General features: G+C 38.9%; 1 pseudogene across 1 annotated transcript in view; it reads left to right on the top strand.

Moving 5' to 3' along the window:
• The first annotated feature begins 1,332 nt into the window (after positions 1 to 1,332).
• Positions 1,333 to 22,836, top strand: part of LOC143611504 (amino acid transporter AVT6A-like) — a 41,023-nt pseudogene continuing 19,519 nt past the window's right edge. The window contains exons 1-2 of the transcript XR_013149783.1: positions 1,333 to 1,597; positions 2,083 to 2,186. The product of XR_013149783.1 is annotated as an amino acid transporter AVT6A-like (transcript). The remainder of the gene's footprint in view (positions 1,598 to 2,082; positions 2,187 to 22,836) is intronic.

Below are 22,836 nucleotides of genomic sequence, written 5' to 3'. Positions count from 1 at the left end.
GTAATGGACCAGACCCTTATAATATATGTGATGTTTAAGATAGAATAGCTTATGGTATACCATAGGGTTTTATGAAAGAAAGTATGTAAGAACATATGTATGTATGTAAAGTATGTATGAAAGAAGTGATAGTAAATAAGGTATGAATACGTATCTCCGAACATGTATGAGTATGGTATGAATGTAATGTATGTAACTAGAACTCACTCAGCGTAGCTGACTTTTAGTATGCACGCAGGCAAATAGGTTGAGGCAGCTGGCTTAAGGAGGGACACATGGCACGAGCTAAAAAGACTGGCATCTATGAAGAAGTGTCATGACTATTTTATGTTAATGTTTATGAAAAGACAACTTGTATGTTAAGACATGATTTGATGTTTTATAATGTAATGCATGAAGTTTTAATTATTTTGCGAAAGTTTTTATTAACTCTGATTTTAGAACTGTGTTTATGAGTAAATCCAACATCAAAGTAGGGTTACCGGGAACGGGGCCTTACACTAAACCTTAATTTTGGATTTTGTTTGTGTGCTGGAACATACTTTTGGGTAATCAATGATACTTGCAGTTTATTAGTTATCGATTTTGGTCATCAACAATTAGGATTGAGTTCTTAGTGTCATTGACCTAATGTCCTTAACCATAAAACTGAGTGATTCATCATTGCCTAAGATTAACAATCAAGTAGATTATTGTTTAGCCGTGTCAATCAATTGGATTAAGTTCTAACGATTAACATAGCCACACATCTAGTCTCTTGGTTTATTGTTTCAAACAAAGGTTATAAATTCAATAGGTTTACTCATCAATATAATTTACTTCAAAACCTGAAACCTGGAGTTTGGTTACTTTTTAATAATTGTTTACAAATCAAAATCTTTAAAACCGCTTGACATCGTTTGTCCACCTAGTATAATTAGTAATTAAGTATTAAACTTGATTAGCACTTTCCACTGATTCCTTGTGGATTCGACACCTTACTTGCTCTAGCTAGTAAAGGTAATTTATAAATGTTTTTGATTGACCTTTCGACATCGATCAGTAACATAGTCATGAAGCCCTTATTGTATATGTTTAGTCTAATGAACGGATTATGTGCAGCCAAATTATGTGCCTACTATATTCACCTCCTATTTGTTAGGCTAGATTGATTCTTATTATTTTTTTATGTTTGACCAATGTATCCATATTATCTGTGATTCTCCAATGTATTTTGACACAATACTTTCAATAGAAAATAACCAATCTTTGTGCCTAATAACCATTTTTATTATGGCATCTGAGCATTAAGATCCACACAAAAAAAATAAATGAAAACTAAAACCCTTGTTCATGGCAACCGACGAACAGCAGTGGGCCGTCTCCGGCACAAAAAGATCTACCAATGGCTCCGTTGCATTTCAAGCTTCTATCAACTCTAAACGTGAACAAGGTTACTTGGAGTGGTGGCTGGGCAAAGCAAAGCAAACAAAACCGAACGACGCTTGTGTTGAAAATGAAAAGAGTCCTATACAGGGGCTAAACAATGAAGAATTCAAAAAGTTCATCAATTTCTTTGGAAACAGGGAAAGCACACCAAATGCCAGCATTACTACAGGTAATATCGATTGAGAGGGTAGGTGGTAATTGATTCGGGTGCAACCGAGCATTTTACCTTTGATTACTCTTTACTTAAAAACAAAATCAAAAGGCAATATGAGTATCTCGTCACTATACCAAATGGTTCAAGTATACCCGTTGAAGGTCTTGGTGACCATACTTTACCAAACGGAATGACTATTAAAAATGTTTTACACGTTCCGGATTTCAAATGCAATTTATTATCTGTTAGCAAGATATCTAACGTCCTACAGTGTGCTGTGACATTTTTTCCCACTTTTTGTGTCATGCAAGACTTGAATTCAAGGGCATTGATTTGAGCCGGTGAATGTAGCAATGGTCTTTACAAGATGGAGACGATGGGGAATAAATGACAAGCAATGGTTGCAGCCGTTAATACGTGGCATGAAAGACTAGGTCACATATATATCTCTAAATTTTCTTATGTCGATTTTCTTAAGAATATTTCTTTAAACTCGAAAGGTGTTTCTGGTGCTTGCACCAAAAACAAGTTGCTATATTACCTTTTTCTGTTAGTGCAACAAAAGCTAATGCTTGTTTTGAGTTATTGCATTGTGATGTGTGGGGTAAATACCGAACGCCTTCTTTCACAAAAGCCAACTATTTCCTCACTATTGTTGACGATTTTAGTCGAGTCGTATGGGTTTTTCTACTTAAACATAAATTTAAGGCTAGCACCCGTTTAATCGATTTTCATAAAATGATACAAGTACAATTTGAAAAGAATATAAAACGTATAAGGTGCGACAATGAGGGTGAATTCACGTCCAATAAAATGCTCGATTTCTATGCTAAATAGGGAATAATTTTGGAAAGCGCGTGCCAACACACACCACAACAAAATGGTGTTGTGGAGTGTAAGCACCGACACCTCTTAGAAACGGCAAGGGCATTAAAATTTGGAGCTAATCTTTCACACAAAATTTTGGAGAGAATGCATTTTAACTGCTACTCATATTATAAATTGGCTTCCGTCCGATGTGATTGATGGCAAGACACCGTATGAATTATTATACAACAAAAAACCCGACTACGAACACCTCAAAGTTTTTGGGTGTCTCGCTTACTACCGAAGCATGGAGACAGAAAGTGACAAATTTGAAATCAGAGGTCGATCGGGAATATTTATAGGCTATCCATCGGGCATAAAAGGTTGTAAAATCTAAGACTTACAACATAATAAAACTGTCATTACAAGATACGTAAAATTTATGGAGGACGTGTTTCATCTCTCATGAGTTAATATTTCAAACGATGAGGATGAAGTTTTTATTTGGCCAAAGTGGTGGGATGATGAACCTACTGTTCTACAAAAGTTGATTATGTGATAAATCATAGTGAGCCCCAAGAAAACCATACACAATCTATTGATGAGCCCTTAAACAATGAACCAAACTCTAGCTCACAACCGATAAGTGATTTTACCACCAAAAATCCACACACTAAAGCCCAAAACATACCCAGCCCATAAAAAGTTAATCTTGAGCCCAATGAAAACTCACACCTTGAAGCCCAAAAGGAACCCATCCCTAATGCCACGATAGTCAAGCCCAGCGATCCTGTAGCCGAGCCCAACGAAGCTGTTTTTAGGCCGACTATTGATAATCGGCCCAAGCAATAACGCAATATGCCGTCCTATCTAAGAGATTACAACGTAAAACTACCCCCATCTTTGGACCTAGAACATTCACCCATCGTCTCCAATCAACAACCCTCAACGGTACACCCTACTTCTCATTTCGTTTCCTATAATAGTTTTACTAATGCACGCAAAGGTTTTTTGGCTGCCATTACTTCTAATAATGAGCCAAAACATTTTAACCAAGCAATTCGTAATCCTAAGTGGGTTGAGGCGATGAAAAAAGAAATTCACATTTCCCATCTGTGATATGTTATATGGAACAACTATTTGGACTCATGCATTACATATATCATGTAATTGTTGGTATCTAATTGTTTCCTGAATTTTTTAAAAAATGGAGTATATTTAAGATTCCTAATTACCTGGGGGGGCTGGATTTGTCTTATAGTCACAAATTAGGTATTAGTTTTTAATAGTGGTAAATAAGAAATTTGGTATATGTGTGTAAGCGAATGTAAGAGGGTTGATAGGTGAGACTCTTATTTGCATTTGATAGTGGCAACTAAGGTTAATTTCGTTTAATAGTGACGAGTAAGGTTAATTTCATTTGATAGTGGCGAGTAAGAGTGGGGTCACGTGACCAGTTACCATTAGCACTTAGTATTTGCGAATAGCCTTAATATCGCTTGATATTAGCGAGTAAGGGGCTAGGCTCTGCTTCGAATAAACCTGTATTGGGCTCACATCCTAAAATTATGAAAACAAATTAAAAATAAAAGTAGATAAGACTTTACATGGGAATCTCTCGAAAATGAAAAGAAAAGGTTGATAGACAACTCTTACCAAACTTGTACATAGAGAACCTTTGCAGTAAGTCACATGCATGATCATGCATGATGCATCCACAAAATCCAAAAATCAAATGAATAAAAAACTCTTAATTTAAACATGTCGATGCTTTTTCTATTGTTAGTTTGTTATTCATTTTAGTATTATTTTGCATTCAGTGATGATGTGCTTATTTAAATTTAGGATTGTTCCGGTATAGTTAGCAACATTGTGAACTCATGCATTACTTGTATCACGTGTAATATTATTTTGCATACATTGGTAATTTGTTTCGTTATGCCCATTATTCGCCATGGTGGGTGCGATACTCATGCTCTATTTCAATCAAGTTGTTGTCTTCGGTTTCCTTTATTGCTTCTTTCATGGTGTTAATTAAAACATGCCTAATCTTTCTTCTTTTAACATTATTTTGCCTTCATTGATTATGTTTGTATTAATAATGAGGATTGTTTTACAATTGCTTTTGATTTGAAGTTTTTGTTCATCTATACAATGAAATTATTTATTACTTTCCAACTTTGTTAAATGACTTCTTTGTTCATGGAATACATGTTTGTGTTTATGTGCCATCATTGACATATAATTTGTATAATCAAAAATCATGAGATTTTTACGTAATTTGAGGTGTATGGAAGTGTATGTCTGATTATCTTCTGTGGTTAGTGTTAGATGTTCTGTTTTCCATGTTTAGCATGTATTTTGTTATGTTGTAGTGGACTTTCTTTTGCTGTGTTTCTTGATAATCTGTTTTTTCTTTTGTTAATTGGCAGCTTACAAATGTTGTTGTCATATGCTCTTAGTCTTCTTTGAAGGTTATTGGCAGCATTTTGTTTAAGGTATGTGTCATGTAGTTTCTTATTTAAGTCATATGAGTTATGAAATTTTGACTATTTTGATTGATGTAACATGAATATGCTTTTATTCGTTTAAGTTATGGCGCAGGTTTAAACAATATCGACCGAGTTTCCGCGACTCCCCGCCAAAACTTGCGGGTTGCAAGCAACTCGCTAATATGTAAATATGAGCGCATAATATAAGCCGATCAATTTTCCAGTTGTCGGAATAGTTACCCACTACGAAGGTTGCAAAAACCAACTCGGTTGCAGAAGAACGAGAGAGATGTGACGTGGGAAAAGATAGTGGTGACATCAACCTCACACCAGTACAGTGATGTCTAATGCACACCTCTTAATTATAATAAATGTATTACAATAAACCTATGTAATATATTGTGCCTAGTATGCCCCGCGGGGGCAGACTTGATGTTAAACTAGGGGTAGCCTCCGCTACCTCTTAATTTCTGTCAGTAGTGCAAATAATAATAATAACAACAACAACAACAATAATTGGTTAGTTTTCGTATTCCGCTACCTCTGAAAAAATATAGCGTTACTCCTATTTGTTTAAAGCTCAACCAAAGTTTAAAATCCAACCAAAGTTTAAAGTTCAATCTAATTAAACTCATTATTTTAATGTAAAATGGCAAAAGCAAAAATAATATAAATAAATAAAGCCCAACATAAGCAATATGATTTTTCTTGTTTAGTGCTATACTCCAACCAATCATGTTTATCAAACCATTTTACATTAAAACGTCTCCGGCCACTAGAATAGTTTGCTCATTTAAAATCATGACCTCGTAGTTGAAAAGTCTTTCTAACAAGATACCAAGGTTGCAGAAGTTGATAAACGGACCCTAGGCGACAAACTGAGGAATTGGGCGTCCTCGAATTACTCGGGGAGTACTCGAACAAGGTAAATATAAAGAAAATTAATTTTGGATATTATATATATGTCAAATATCATAAGTTTATTAATATTTATAACAAATTAGGTGAATATCAATATAAATAGGAGAAATACATTTTTAAATACTAAATTGTTTCAAAAATTGCTAATCATTAATTAATAAAATGATCTTCGATCTTTAATTCTATAGAAATACGAATTATGTTTTATTTTTAAGTTAAAATTGGCCGAAGTTGGCTGACTATATCTAATTATGGCTAAGGTTGACTACCTTTGATCAATTCTTAATAACTGCGCGAAGTTAAAGAAAATCGTATCGGCGCCATACCTTGTAGCGATTACTCGGGAGTACTCGGCCTTCTAGACCTACTTTTACAGCATTGCAGTATACGCTCTTCTTATGTCATATATTTGATTAGAATGATAACTAGCATAGGTGGTCTATCAAAGAGATCCAAAGGAAGATCATTAAATCGATTGTTGTATTGGAGGACTTGAAGCCGAAGGAATATTTGGACCAATATTATCATTTTCTTGTATATCATTATCAATATTTGAACTTGGAGTGATATCTTTATTTTTTTTATATCGTCAACAGTATTTGAACTTAGAGTTGGAATATTTGAAATTGGTTTTGGACTGATATCATCATTTTCTTTTCTTTATTATTTATTGTTGTTTGATTTTATGTAGTCACACTTGGGAAGGATTAAAATGCATTTAAAAAAAAAAGAAAAAGAAAAGCATCATTATATATCAACAGTAAATTGAACTTTCAAATTTTCAAAAATCAATCATACATAAGCAATAGGTTTGATTGGGGAATTGATTATAGTTTTATGGTTTACATTTTTTTCGTTTAACTTGAAAGATGAAAAAACAAAGTCTTATCAACAATTTTGTTAAACGGCAAAGAAAAGAAAATGATGATATTGGTTCAACACCAGGTTCAAATATTCCAACTCTAACTTCAAAAATTGTTGATGATATGCTAGAAAATGAAGATATCGGTACAGGTTCAAATACTAATAATGATATGCAAGAAAATGAGAATATTTGTCCAAATATTCCTTCAGCTTGAAATCCTTCCATATGATCAACAATGGATTTGATTGATATTCCTACGGATCTCTCTGATAGACCACATATTCTTAGCAGGGTCGGCCCTAGAGGGGGGCTGAGTGGTCAACAGCCACAGGCCCGACACCCCGCCATACCTGAATTTTTTAAAAGAAAAAATTATATGTATTTTTATTAAAAACGGTATGTATATTTAATGTTTAAAATCAATTACATAAACTTGGTCTAGTGGCAAAGGGGTATTACTTCTAACTAAAATGTTATGAGTTCTAGTCTCATTAGAGACATGTTTAATTTTATTTTTATACAAAAAGTTTTTTATACAACCCAAATTATAACCAGGTAAGCCCATATAAAGAATAAGGGTATGTTTGGTTGGAGGTAATGAAATGAAGGGGGAATGAAATGGGAGAATGAATGGAATGGACAACGGAATGAAATGGATCATTACCATTCCTTTTCTTTGTTTGGTTAACCTATGGGAATGGAATTGATTATTAATTTTTATTGTTTGGTATCCAAAAAAATTGTAGAAATGAAATAGAAATAATAAAAACACTCCTATCTCAAAATATTGTTTAACCTGAAACCAAAAAAAAAATAAATAAAAATAAAAATAAAATGGCGACGGTGGTAGCTCCGGCGACGAAAATGGTGGTGGCAGTGGCGATGGTGGTGGCGGTGGTGGTGGTGGTGTCGACGGAGTTGGTGGTGGTGCCGATGGTAGTGGTGGTAGTGGTTGTTAGGTGGTGTTGAGAAAGTAGGGTGAAGGAGGAATGAAATGAAAAAAAAAAAGTAGGGGGTGGGAATGAATGGATTTGATGGAATGAGATTCCATGTGTAATGGATGATTTTATTCCATTGAGCAACCAAACATCACTTTTTTCATTCTCACGTAATGAATCATTTCATTCCTACTGTTATTCCTGCATACCAAACGCTACCTAAATTGTTTAAACCCACAAAATACTCCGCTTACTTAAAGCCCAAAAAAATTTTCACCTTCGGCTCAAAATTTTTTTTCCGTTCTTGAAGCCAGCCCCGATTCTTAGTTATCCTAGTCAAATAAAAAGAGTGTATCTTGTTAAAAAGGTTTTTCAACCATAAGGTCATGATTTTAAATTGAGAAACTACTAAACTCGATGAAGATAATGTACATGTGAGACTCGAGTATGTTGATAAGACCTTAGAGAGGATTAAAAAAAACGCTAAATATATTGAAGTAGACTAACCGCAGATGAAGACGTGCAAGACTGCAAGACAATGGCCAAATCCGATTCGAACTTATGGTCCTGTCCCGTGTACTTCTCACATATATACGAGAAGAATGAGCCTCAGGCCCAACTGCATACATTAGCCCATCTTCAATAGCAAAACAGCTACTCTTAAAGCCCGATTGTATAACCAGCCTGTTGCAGGTCTCTAGCCCACAATTAAACAACTAGTTGGCCCAAAGCCATTATTCTCAAAATAGCCAAGCCATTAGAGAAAATATCGACATATGTTTCATAGCATGCCAGGCAGCATTGAAGGCGGCATAAGGCAATGTTGTTAAACACTAAAAAATTGTTTGGAGAATCAACGGGCTTTCGTTTATCCCTTTTGCCTTTGACACATTTGATTTCTTAGCTCCGGATGCCGTGGACTTTCTAAACAGAGTTCAGCGGGTCGTGCATAGTAATATGTCGACCCTTAAGAATCAAAACTTTGTTTTTAATAGGATTAGGTTTGCTATCCAAAAAGGGGCTACCATGCAGCATGTTGCACGCTTATCTGCAACTTCATTGTAAATCAATTGAATGTTTATTAATGAAGATATAGATCAATGATAAAAAAAAATTAAAAAAAAATTATTAACTAAACAATTTAGTTTTAAAAATATTTCGATGCAGTTATTCAAACTTATTTGCTTATGACTTTTCTATACCCATTACCCAATTATTAAAACACATTGTATGGAGTTCCAAGAAGTACTAACATCATATGCGCTCACGTAATACTAACACAACACGCTTATTTGCTCGTATCATATGACTATACTAACCCAACATACCCGATCAACGCATAAAAGCTTAGGCTTTTAGGTAATGCATCGGAGTAGCAAGTGTGACTAATAGCGCCATATCTGGTGCGCCATGTACCCATTCGACACTGACATTCATTATTCTAGTTCTCTCTAAGCATGTGCTGGTTCTCAGCTAAGTCCGGTCACGTTGAGTTCCTTGCTACCAGTGTTCGTGTATATATTATATACATACATCAAAATCAAAGGAAATTAAACAGGAGCAATGGCGGACCAAGTGCATATCGGCTCGAAAGGCTCGATGACACTCCCATCCCAAGAACATGGAAGGGAGCTCAATTACACATGCTGCATGTAGATCAATTCCAAACTTGTAAAGAAAAGGCCCAGAGCCACTTCTAATGGAAATGATTCTCCTTATCACATTGACGCTGATGATCTTACATTTATACTTGTAAACTTTCCACACTGATATGCCGGTATTCACCGCATAAGTGGAGACGTTGTTGCGTGTGGACGGCGGCAAAACCCGCATAAACACAAAAAACGACAAACCTTCACGCAGGTCAGTTATAGGTAAAGTTTGGTCATCCCACTAAATGAAAGCGCCGGTCTTATCCGCACAATCATGATAGAGGAAACTGAACACTAACCTATTAACAACCGCGCGTCGAACGGTTAACTTATTCAAAGCACTGATATGCCGGTATTCACCGCATAAGTGGAGACGTCGTTGCGTGTGGACGGCGGCAAAACCCGCATAAACACAAAAAACGGCAAACCTTCACGCAGGTCAGTTATAGGTAAAAGTTTGGTCATCCCACTAAATGAAAGTGACGGTCCTACCCGCACAATCATGATAGAGGAAACTGAACGTTAACCTATTAACAACCGCGCGTCGAACGGTTAACCTATTCAAAACACTTGGAAAATTGCTAAGTTAAACTAAAGTATGCACGAGCGAATCATATATTGTTTATGCGGCAAAACAAGTGCCAAATTAAGCTATAATATGCATGAGCAAGTCATATAACGTTTATAAAGCAAGTCATCCAGTGAAATTGGCGGTCCTACCCGCACAAACATTTATATTTCATAAAAAATTCAAGCATTACAAGAATGGCCGGGTATCTACCCGCCTACGGAAATATAAATCTATCCTAACGGTGGGAAGGGATCTCAAGGTTCAAACTTCAGGACCACTACCTCCAAACCCACTTGTACCCGCACCACCAGTTGGCTGTGGCGGTTCAAGGAAAGTCTTGAGAATGGTTAGCCCATCATCAGCAGCAGCAATCTCGTTCACCTTCTCCACCACCGGATGCGGGAAGACAGCATACTGGTTCACTGCTTGGTCATAAGCAGCTTCAGTATCCACATCATATAGAGGGAAGTTGGAAGGCGGGATGCCCTTCTCAACAAACCCTAGACCAAGCAGGAAGCCAGCCTTTTCCCCATCCTCATGAGAAGCGTTAAGGGCTGCGCTCATGGCATCGTCATAAGATTTATTCGTGAAGACTCGATGCACAACCTACAACAAGAAAAAATACAAGTATCAAAACCTTTTCTAAGTACAAAGAAAAGCGTAAAGACGTTATGAAGCTAAGCTTACCTGCGACAACGCTTCTCGTAGAAGCCATTCCTTGGTAACCAGAGCCTCCTGGAGGGCAGCTTGAGCTTGGTTACGGGCGCGTTCGGCTTCACTTTTGTTAAGGTTGGCAAGCAACACTTCCTTAGCAGCAGCCTCTTCAACGCCCTTTAGCTTACGCTCAGTATGGTCAAGCATACCCCTCTGGTCCAAGATCTCTTGAAGCTTCTTGGCGTCTTCCATGACCAAGGCGTCATGAGCCTGCTGGAGCCTCTCTAGTTTGGCTTTGAGCTCCTCATTCTCGGCGCGCAGAGGATCCGCAACAGCTTCAGCCTTGGTGGCCCTCTCGGTTGCGTTCCGCGCAGTTTCCTTAGCCAACCGAAGCTGTTCGTTAACAGCTTGGGTAGCCTTGGAACGGGCCTCGAGACGGGCCTGAACTTCAACCTCAAGGGCCTTGAAGGCCTTCTCCTTCTCCGCAGCAACGGCGGAGAGTCTTCTGTTCTCCTCCCGGATAGCCCGCGCCTGAGCTACTTCTTGGATACGAGCCGCCTTTAACTTGTCGTTTTCACGACAAAGCAGCTCGACGCGCGGCTGCATCCGGGCAAGGAGAATTCGAAGCTCGTTTGTCAGCCTACCCTCCTGGTAGCTTGACATAGCTTCCCCCAGCGCCCCACTTGGGGCGGCGTGGCGCGCCCACTCGACGCAGTCCACAGCCGTCCGAAGGGTTGTTCCTCGGCGGATGTTCCAACGTGGAACATACACTTCATTGGAATCCGACACTGTAAAAACAAAAAACAGTTAGGAAAAGATGATAAAAAAAAAAGAGGCCAAAATAACCCTACGCACCTGTAGGGTCGACAACAGGCCGATAGCCACCAAACCCATCACCTGAACCTAACGGATATCCATCCAAGAGGTCAGGCAGATGGGAAGGAGGCAGAGATTGGCTAGACGCCTCAACCCCAAACATACCTGCTGAACCGGCCGGGGACGAGGTAGTCGCCGGTGCCGGAGGCACGGTTGAAGCCGCCGCGGTAGAGACCATCAGTGGTGAACTCACTGGAGGTGAACTCACAACCGTGGCCGCCGCTGCGGGAGAATCCGCAGAAAACACCACTGCCGGCTCAGTAAAGGATTCCGTGAAAATGGCACTGACAGCCGGCGGAGATGATGTTACAATTGGAACAGTTGCCTCAACGGGATGAGCAACTGAACCAATGCTGCACACAGGCGCAGCCGCCTGGGTCATCGCCTCGGGTAGGTTGACCAAACCTACCGTCATGGGTCCAGAGACGCTCCCTCCCGCTCTACTCTGGAATGCGGTAGCATCCACGCCTGCATGAAGACAAGATATATAAGTACAATGGCGAAAAGATATACAGTTAAAGCAAATGAAGTTTATACTTACGGGTCCTCTTGAGCTTGAAGGTGCGAACAGGCGGGGACGAACCCGATGGAGCCGGCCTCTTCGCGCCGGTCACCGTCGTTGTACTGGGCTGCCCGGAGGTTACATCTGTCTCAACCTCCGGAACAGTGGTCTCACCACCACCAGGGTTCCCCGCCGCCTCCTCGCTCTCGGTCTCTGAGTCAGACCGGTTCCCCTGATCGGCGGTGGAGGCAACCTTCGCCTTCCCCTTCGCGCCAGCCGCCTTCTTCTTCCTCACGAAGAAAGGACCATCTGCGGATTCCTCATCAGAAGATGACAAAATTAGAGGAATTCCAGCAGAGGTTTGAGCATTGAGAGGGCGAGGGTTAAATAATCTTTTACCTGGCCGTGTGGCGCTCAGTATCTCGTGGCCTGGCGGGTAGGCCTCCACAAACCGATCCGCCGTCTGCTCAAGGATGGACAACTCGTTCTCATCAAGAGCACGAGTACCCAGCCGAACGGGACCACCAGCCTCCCGCGGATGCAGGAGCGATTGTAAGTCATTCCCCTCTGAAATAAAAAGAGAAACAGTTAGAAGAAAAACCCTAAATCAGCAAAGAAGACGGAGCATACCGTAAGGGATAGAGTTCAAACCGTATTCGAGGACGATGGGAATCTGTGGCGCCTCCGCCCCAGCATCTTTCCACACCCGGCTCATACCGAGCATCACCATCCCAGACTCCGCGAAGCGGTAAACCGGAGTCTGGATCCGGGAGATCTTGGCAAACCATTCCGCCTCCTGGTAGTTGGAGGCGTGAAGGCTGGGGAGTGCTCTCCCGTTCTTGAATGTCATCGCAATAGGGACGACACGGGCAGAGATGTAGAAGAACTCCCGCTTCCAAGACCGAATACTGCGCTCGGTAGCACAGATCTTCAAACCCTTAATCCGGGTGACCAAGGTGTACCAGCCTTGGATGCACCTCCAGGAGTAGAAGGTCATCAGGCGGTCGACGTGGGGATCCACACCAAGAATGAGGCACACCCATTCAACATGACGGATCTTGGCGATCGCCATTGGATGTACCTTCGTCAGGTGCACACCGTGTCTTTCCAAAACACGGTATACAAACTTCGTCAATGGGAACCTGAGATTCCCATAGACGAAGAACGCAGCATATACCCCTATCTTGCCTTTGGGGGCATCGTACACCGTCTGATGAGGCCCAGGAAACTCAGGCTCGAAAGGCTCGAGCATGAACTACCTGACCATGTACTGATAAGTGTCGACGGAAAGAGCACACTGGCACTCACCAGCAGTACTCTTGTCATCCTTGTCCGACGTGGATGAAGGATTCTCGAGGTATACATCTGACTCCTCGACAGTAACCTCAGGATCATGAGTAGAAGACATGTTTTGGATGTAAAGAAGAACGATTTCAGGAGAATGCTCGACAGAAAAGTTAGAGTATTCGCCGGAAATCGTTTAGCAGAAGAAGAGAGAAGTGAAACTGTGAGTTGAGATGCATCCTCTCCTCCCTTTATATACTCATCGCAATGAATGCGATGAATTTAATGCGGAAGAGAGAGGAAAACGCAGGTGCAATGAAACTATGACACGTGGAAAAAGCAAGCTGGCAACAACTGTCGACAGGCCACGCGCCCGAAAACTCGCGCCCACGCGCCAGAAAAAGCGTCTGGAATGACCATATACTGTCACGTCGCCATAACTTCATGCACGTCCTGAAACTGTCAGAAGAAACCGTCAGACCACGCTGATGTCCCTTCAACAGTTGGACTGTTCTTATCCTCACCAACTCTTCGAATTTCAAAAAGAATTCAAAAAGATTCAAAAGTAAGCGGGACTATGCCCCTTACCTTGGCAACCAAGTAACTATAAGACAGGTGCGAGTACAGTGTCAAGGCAAAACCCTTCACATACTTAGCACCTGCAGGGAATTGAAGCCAAGAATACCTCGGCAACCAAGTAACTATAAGACGGGTGCGGGTACAGTGTCAATGCAAAACCCTTCACATACTTAGCACCTGCAGGGAATTGACGCCAGGAATACCTTGGAAGTAAAGTAACTATAAGACGAGTGCGGGTACAGTGTCAAGGCAAAACCCTTCACATACTTAGCACTCCGCAGGGAATTGAAACCAAGAAGGATCTTCTGGGCCATGCTTGCGGAAACGGAAATAACATCCCCGCATAGCGGGGAACGTTGAGAACTAGATTGTTTGAAGCTCCAAGATGTAATTGGTTGTTTAACATAATTGATCACTACGTTCAAAACTACCAAAACCCCATGGAGAATCTACACAAGTGGAACTCAACGCTCCTGACTTGCGAGGAGGTTACAGACCTACCCGCATCATACCCAAAGATCAAGCAGAAAAGTCGAGAATTTCTGCACGTGACATTAGGACTTCCGCGGGAAGAATCCCCATGGAAAACCTTAAAACTAAACCCCTTTTCAAAACCCCTTGCTTAAGTCCAAAAGTTCACCTCACTTATTAACAATTCATGAGAAGAACATTGGACTGGGGGGACTTGAAGAGGTAGGTCCCAGCAGAGCCCAGTTGGACCGGCAAGACTCACCTCAAATAGAGACGTCTGCGCAGTCGGACCCGCAAGACTCACCTCAAAGAGGGACGTCTGCGCGGTTGGACCCGCAAGACTCACCTAGAGGGGCGTCTGCGCAAAGACCAACTGGATCCGCAGGACCCACCATGCTCAGAGACGCGACGTCCTTACGCGCAGTACGCAAGCTGCTCCCGCAGGAAACGCCTCCCAATGGTCGACGTACTCCACCTGTTCCCGCAGCTACGGATACTAGCCATCAGGGAAGGCTACCCGCACAGCAAGGCTACACGCACAAGGCACTAACTCTCAAATAATTCAGTAATGTCACCTGAAGAGGGAATGAGCAAGCCGGGAACACTCCCGCCCAAAGCCGGGAACACTCCCGCCCAAATGAGCCAGTCCGTACGATACTGGAGGATCTTTTGTACTGTACCTGCCAAGGTATGGACAAAAGATCTGACCAAAGCTGCTACAGCTCACTGACAACAGCATGACGGGCAGCACGCTCTAGTACTTAAAGTCACTATTAGCCGCTGCCTACTCACCAACCCCTGTCGGGGCACGTCCATAGCCTGCAGTTGGTGGAAAAGGAATAGTACACAGCCGGTCTGGTCACTATCAGCCGCTGCCTACCCACCAACCATCAGCATGGCACGTGCGTAGCCCACAGTTGGTAGAACAGGAATACTATTCAGCCGGCTGTACCTGCTTGGAAACCTACCTTCGGCTATAAATACTCCAACACCTTGGAACGGTATCATCATCTTATATCTCCATATATTATCTGATATCTTCTCTCTAGCTATTTCTCTTAATATACACTTATATTCAAGAGCAATCTAGTCTGATTCTCACGCCGGAGGGTGGTCACAAGGAGGTACCCCCCCCCCCCGCTTCTCAGTAACGAGCTCACGGTGTCTGTTTTGCAGGTCATCAGAACAACCATCTTTGCCGGAACTAACCCTCGTGGGAAACATCCAGATTATCCGTAATCTGCCCGGGGTCGATTAGTGTTTCTTCAGTAATGCATCGGAGTAGCAAGTGTGACTAATAGCGCCATATCTGGTGCGCCATGTACCCATTCGACACTGACATTCATTATTCTAGTTCTCTCTAAGCATGTGCTGGTTCTCAGCTAAGTCCGGTCACGTTAAGTTCCTTGCTACCAGTGTTCGTGTATATATTATATACATACATCAAAATCAAAGGAAATTAAACAGGAGCAATGGCGGATGTAGCATATAACTAGGGGTAGCCTCCGCTACCCTCAACTTTTCGCCGGTAGTACAAATTTTATATGTTTTGGTCGGTTTTCGTATTTCGCTACCCTTGAAAAAATATAATGTTACCCCTGTTTGCTTAAAGCTCAACCAAATTAAAAGCCGAAACCAATTAAAACCCAACCAAATTTAAGCATAAACTAAATAAAACTATTTATTTGTTTTTCCTTTATTCTTAAACGTTTGGTTTAGGTCGGACATCAACATTCAACAAAACAAAGTTTCATTAAGTCATGGCTTCCGCCCCACACTGGTCCAACCCCCTACATGCTGTAGCCGAGTAGCCAACGGTCGGTGCTCCTTTAGTCCCCTACTCCCTCGTCGATAGTTTGACTTATACTTGTTCAATTTAGGTATTCTTCTATTTCTACTTAAAATTATAATTGTTTATTTATTTATAAAAAATGTTAATTTAGAATTGTTTATGGGCAATTAAATGATTTTCTTTAATAGTAAACTTCTTTTTAATTTTTGTTGTCTTTAGGCTTTACGTTTACCAATGGAGCACCACCCCATTGGTAGCAATTGAATGACTGATTATGGTTTGTTGGATATTCGGATAATATAAATTGGAAATTGTAATTTATTAGGGATTTATGGTTTATGTGTATTTTGAAATTGATTATAGATTCATGGTTTAAATTTTATCCCTTTAAAATTAGGAAACTTGAAAGATGAAACAACAAAGTCTTATTAACAATCTTTTAAATGAAAATTACACGAAAATGATGATATCGGTCCAAAGCAAGTTAAAAAAAAACTATTGTATGAAATATCGTAACAAAAAAAATCGGTTATTGTATGAAATACAGTAAAAGAAATTCGTTTACATTATATGAAGTACGGTAAAAAAAATTTGTTTGAACGTTACCCCTAAAATTATGGTCTAGATCCGTCACTAAACAAAAGCACAAGTAGTCTGATTAAACACCACCACATAATCTTTATACCAACACCACCACAAACAGACCATGCAACCCAAAACGAGACAACTAAACCCCACATTAAATAATTACTATTCTATTACGGTATCCAATATTTTCTAAAACCAAATACTTAAGTTTACGTTAAATAACTTATTCATGTGTTATTTTGTTAATATATTCTGATGACTTAAATGTAATCAGTGTTGTAAAAATTTCTAGTCGTTAGTCCGGTGGTAGGGTGAGGATAAACGATAATCGGGATTAATTGGCAGAGCCGGCTCAACTTAGTTGGAGGCCTAAAGCTATCTAAAATTTTAAGGCCTTTTTTTATGCTTATAGTATTAGAGAGTATCCAAGAATTATGGAAGATGGATGCATGATATATAGGGATAATGGATATGAGGCATTTCTCCTTAACTTATGGCCATCACTTAGTTACTAATTGTAAAAAAAAATCTACATTCAAAATCCCAAAATACATATCTGTTCTTTTAAATGGAGGCCCTATAAACTGAAGGCCTAAAGCCGTTGCCTGGTTTGGCTTACCCAAGAGATGACCCTGTTAATCGGATCGGACTTTAATGTATAATTTTCAATTTTATATATACATGCACACATTTTTATATGTATTTTTCAGTTTTATGCGTACATAAACACATTTTGGTCGAAAAATGACTGAAATCTTGCTGGAAATCGCTGGTTTTTTATGGAATCTAGTCGGAAATTACTTATTTTGGTCGGAATTTCACCGAAAACCACTGATTTTGGTCAGAATCACGCCGGAAACCGCCGATTTTGACGGGATTTGACCATTGACCAATTAATTGGTAGATTAGCCCAAAATTAATCAGTGAAGTAGAGACTAACGATTAATCGGAAATTAATCGACGCCTAGTCGGGATTTTTGCTACACTGTATGTAATGTGTCACTAGAATTTTTTTTTTTTTTTAATAATTACAACAGTTAAAATGCTAAACACAATCTTCATTAAAACATAATTTTTAATACACCAAGACCGGGATAGTGTTTATCCAATCATGTTTACTGAATGACGTGTGGATCTTTTTGCTCTATTTTTAATATACATATGTGGTGTTTCAATGTAAACATATTTATCAAATATAACGTGTGGACGGGTAATATCTTGGCAAGCCGGTCATTTTCGGCTCCCTTCGCCGCGTAGACACAAAAATGGTGGGCCCAACTGATGGCATTCATATAAATTTCGTGGTCCATAAATAAGTTGGGCCCATGTGGGCCATGTCTAGTATGATCCAACTCACATTAAAAATTTAGAACAGTTATTACCCCACTTTGTTAAAACAAACACGTCTCTAACTTGACAGAAATTAAATTATTTACTGTTAAAAGAGTATAATATTTTTGTTAGATGGAAAAGTAGAACTCGGTATCTATCATCAAAGTTTATACTGCTTCAATTTGGAGTGGTAAATGTGACCCATTGGGTTAAATAGATTGTAATAAATGTATATAATATGTTAGCATGGGTCAAACTAGAAAAAAGAAAATGATTAAAATGAGTCAAAATGGGTTGGTGTTTCTTGAGTTTTTTTTAATGGAATGAGAAAAATAGAGGAAACTTTTTAGTTTTTCTACTTTTTTAGTTTATAATTTATATTTAGAGTTATGATTTTTTAATTGTTTTTTTTTATTTTTTAATGAGGGGCTTTTTAAATGGGTCAAAATGGGTTGAGATTTCATAAACCCCTTATTAAAAAATTCAAAAAAAATAATAATTATTAAAATAAATCAAAAGCTAAAAAAGTAAAAAAACTAAAACTTCCTCCGTTTTTCTCGTTTCATTAAAAAAACTCAAGAAATGTCAACTCGTTTTAACCTGTTTCATTCCTTTTCTTTTTTTAGTTTGACCAATTCTGACCCATTATATACATTTTGTTACAACTCATTCAACCCAGTGGGTTACATTTGCCACCCCTAGTTTTAATATAATAAGACTACCAAATGTATAAATGTAATGAAACTTTGTAATGACAGGAATGCTGATTACGATACCGACAAACAAATAAGAACAATAGAATGAAGAAGACAATTCGTGATAATAAATTAGCTATGTTGATGCTTGTAAGATAACTGCGTGATACACGGTCAAGGTATTAAACGTCTTTTGTAGTAGTTGTTTATGTTCATGATTACGGATAGTTGCCACATAATGCGCATACGCATTTATAACAAATTTGAAAAGTTGTACACATTCTCTGATTAGAAGATATCATTTTGTATTTAGGTGAGTACGGTCTTCGTCTTCGGTTATTTAAAATCTAAACTATTGACTAAAAAGATTTAGCATCCAGCATTCTATTTTGAAACCGTTTGTAATCCATGGTATCTAATTCTAGATATAAACGATTCTTTGATATTATTGGTTCTTCTAAATTAAATCCAACTAATAAAACACGAATAAAGAACAACAGAAATTGATTGCCAAGTAGATCCGTTCACCAATGAGGTAGATGTATTATTTATACGTGTCACAATTATAACCACAAAAATTTAGCATATAATATTGTAGTTAACATACATTTTATCTGACTAATTAAGCATTTAACAACCACAAGTAGGATGATTTTGTCATGAGTTAGTTGTCTGTTTTTTAATGGTACAAAAGATTCAACAAAATGATGTGAGTTCAACCAAGCAAACTAATGTGTTAGGTTCGTATTTAACGATAAAAGTTTCATGTAATCTCATCATGGGTATGTTTGGCAATGAGCTTTTAAAAGTTTTTAGAGGCTTCAAGCTTTTAAGAAAAAACTTCTATCTAACCAAAAATCTTGTTTGGTTCAATGGGCTTAAAGCTTTTATATTAGGAAAAAAAACTTTTTTTCTAAACGCTACTACTACTAGTGTTTGAGAAAAAGCTACAAGCTTTTACAATTCAATTTACAATTTTGGTACTTGAACTTTCATTAATTTTATATAATAGTTACATATTTTATCCTTATTCAAAACTAACTATCCCCATGACTCTTTAAAAGTCCATAACTTTCTCACAAGTTAATATTTTTTTAAACACATTACATCATAAAAAAGAGCATTTTATTCTCTTTAATTTGAGTATGATATTGATATACTTCTTTACCGGTTATGATTGGCAACAAGTCGAGTCAGACGAGCTCGGGTCATATGGAAGACCAAATTAGGGTCGGAACGAGTCGATAAAAAAGGGTTAATTTAGTTCGGTTCGTGTCGGTACGGTTTTGGGTCGAAAGGGGCCAGGTCAGAACATGTTTCAGATTAAAACGGTGTCGGGTCGGAAAGGGTTTCAAATCAAAAGAGGTTGGTTTAAAAAACTATCTGTTTGAAATTACTGTATATTTTAGCTTTGTTTCTTGATTTTCGTCACGATTACACCCTTGCTGCCTTTGCACAAAGTACACGTCTGCATTCGGGTTATGCGTGCACTAATATCAAGTGAATCACGTACCGACACTTATTATGTGGTTGATCTCAGGTTACGCGCGCACTCCGTTGCACCGCGCTGGCACCCATTTAGTTTTATTAAAAGCTCCAGCTACTCTGCCAAATACCTAATTATATCTAAAAAGCTCCAGTTACTCTGCCAAACACCTAAATATATCTAAAAAGCTACAGCTAACAGCCACCAGCTACAGCTTCCAACTTCTAGCTACCAGCTTCCAGCTAGTTTTGCCACAAACTTTTAACAAATATACTTTTTTTTGCTAGGAACAAACTTAATTTCGTTAGTTTTTTTGTCATAAAACTTTCGCATACTTTTTGGCCCTTCAACTTTATTCACAAGTTTTGGTTTATAAGAGACTTTTGTCACGAAAGTTTCGCATGTATACTTTGTGACCTCTCAACTTTAGTTTCACATATTAACTTTGTGGCATGTCACATTTGGTAATGAAACTTTTATCAATAAACTTTATTATAACGAATTGAACTGATACTTGTTCTTATTAAATATTATTATTGTTGTTGTTGTTATAGTACAAATTCATATAAGATTTCAACATCATATAGGAGATGTTTAGGATTTCTTATTTTTGCCTTCTTATAATTTTTGGAAGAAGTTATAAATTATAAGTTTATAATTTATTAACTTTTTCTCTCACACATTAAATAATTCTAAACACTTTTTTAACTTTTTAAAAGATTATAAGGTAAATAAGTTGTCCCGAAAGACCCCATAAACTATAACCCTTTACTATTTCAACACTAAAAATTTAAACATTATTTTAAAACGCTTACTAAAATGAGAAAATGAAAAATCGAGTAAAAGCATTATTAAGCTAAAATAAAAATACAAAGGTACAAAACACAAGGAACATGTTAGTTTGAGGTGCGTTTGGGATTAGAGATGCACAAAAAACCCGAATCCGGAACCGGACCCGAAAAAAGTACCCGGAACCGGTTTTTTTAATACCCGGGTTTTTGATACCGAACCCGTACCCAACCGTACCCGTAGGGTACAGATAGGATGTGCATTTCAGTACCAAAACTCGTACCTGGAACCGGACCCGATTTATACCCGGTAATACCCGAAAACCGGAACCGGTTCCATACCCGGAACCGGGTTTCTCCAATACCCGAAACAAGGTTTTTCAAATACCCGATTTATATCCAAAATTACCCAAAAAAATACCTGAAAAATACCCCAAAAAGTGAGACCTCTTAAAAAATCCAATCTATACCTGAAAAATACCTAGGAAAAAGCCCGAAAAAGCCCGAAAAAGCCCGAAAAAACCTGAAAATAGGGTTTATTCAATATCCGAAAATAGGGTATTTAAATACCCGGTTTTAGAATACCCGATTCAATACCCGACCCGAACCCGATGCATAGGGTATGGTTTTTAGAGACAATACACGGACCAGAACCCAACCCGGGTATTGAAAATACCCGATTTTCCAATACCCGGTCATGCCGAAACCCGGTTCCATACCCGAACCCGGGTATTTGAAAAACCCGATTTGTGCACCTCTATTTGGGATTGCTTATTTTCACCAACTTATAACTTATTAACTTTTCGAAAAATAATAAGGTGTTTGAGATTGCTTATATTGTGAGAGAAAAAGTTTCATAAGTTATAATTTTGTAACTTATTAACTTAATGAAAAGTTATAAGGAGATAAAATAAGGAATCCCAAACACCCCTTAATTTAATCGCGTAATGATTGATTTCCACTTTTTAGTTTGGGAAAATTCTCAAAATAGCCTCTTTTAGATAGAGAGTTCCCAAAATAGCCTTTTTTCCTCAAAAGAATTTAGAATTTGGACTGTCAATACGCATTAGAAAAATATAAAAATAAAGAGGCAAAAGGCCAAATTTCGAAAGAAAGTCAGGTAGGAGACGAGATTTGGGGAAATAATGAAGGTAAAGTCCAAATTTTTTGTCATCTTAGAGCAAAAGTTCAGATTTTTCCAAAACTTTTTTTTTTCAAAAAACCGACTTGATAGACTGTTTTTTTATATTTCCCACCTTTCTCGCCCATATTTTCAAATTCTTGAAAAAATATATTTTTTACAATTATACCCCTAAACCACCATCACCGACGCCGTCGGCCCCACCCCATCACCACCACTGTCACTACCACCATAGCCGCCTCCACCACCATCACCGAAGTGGAGGAAGAGCTCGCCACTGCTGTATGAGTTAGACACAGTTGCAAAATTTCGGTTTCCGGGTCTCGAGGGGTTAGATCGGGTCATACCCGGTCGGAGGGTCGTTAGTATTTTCCGGCGCCACTTCTCCGGCGAGCAACGTGCTTCCCGCGGGTAATATTTGCCCTTCCGGCAGGGTTCTGAAGACGGGTATGATGGCGAATTGGAGCTCCAAACCCGACGTGTTGAGTTTACGGCAGTGGCGAGTATTAATATCATATATGTGTATGATATTTGCCCCCAAAAATAAAGTTTTGAGTTTGGACGTTCTAGTCTTTATGTGTATTATCTAGCTATGCCTATGCTAGTATTAATATCATATATGGTTGCGAATTAATAGTGGGGTCGAAGCCCGGGAAAGAAAGGCTCACATTTCAACCCGGATAGTGATATATTTCTTCCTAACTCACACAGCAGCGCCGAGCTCTTACTCCACTTCGGTGATGGTGGTGGTTCAAGGTGGTCATGGTGGTGGAGGCTATGGTGGTAGTGACGGTGGTGGTGATGGGGTGGGGCAGACGGC

This window comes from Bidens hawaiensis, unplaced genomic scaffold, assembly GCF_021521415.1.
Source record: "Bidens hawaiensis isolate Kalapana, Puna unplaced genomic scaffold, B.hawaiensis_p1.1 tig00031241_1, whole genome shotgun sequence".
NCBI lineage: Eukaryota > Viridiplantae > Streptophyta > Magnoliopsida > Asterales > Asteraceae > Bidens > Bidens hawaiensis.
The sequence above is the reverse complement of the archived record's forward strand: the minus strand, read 5'-3'. Positions and strand labels throughout refer to the sequence as shown.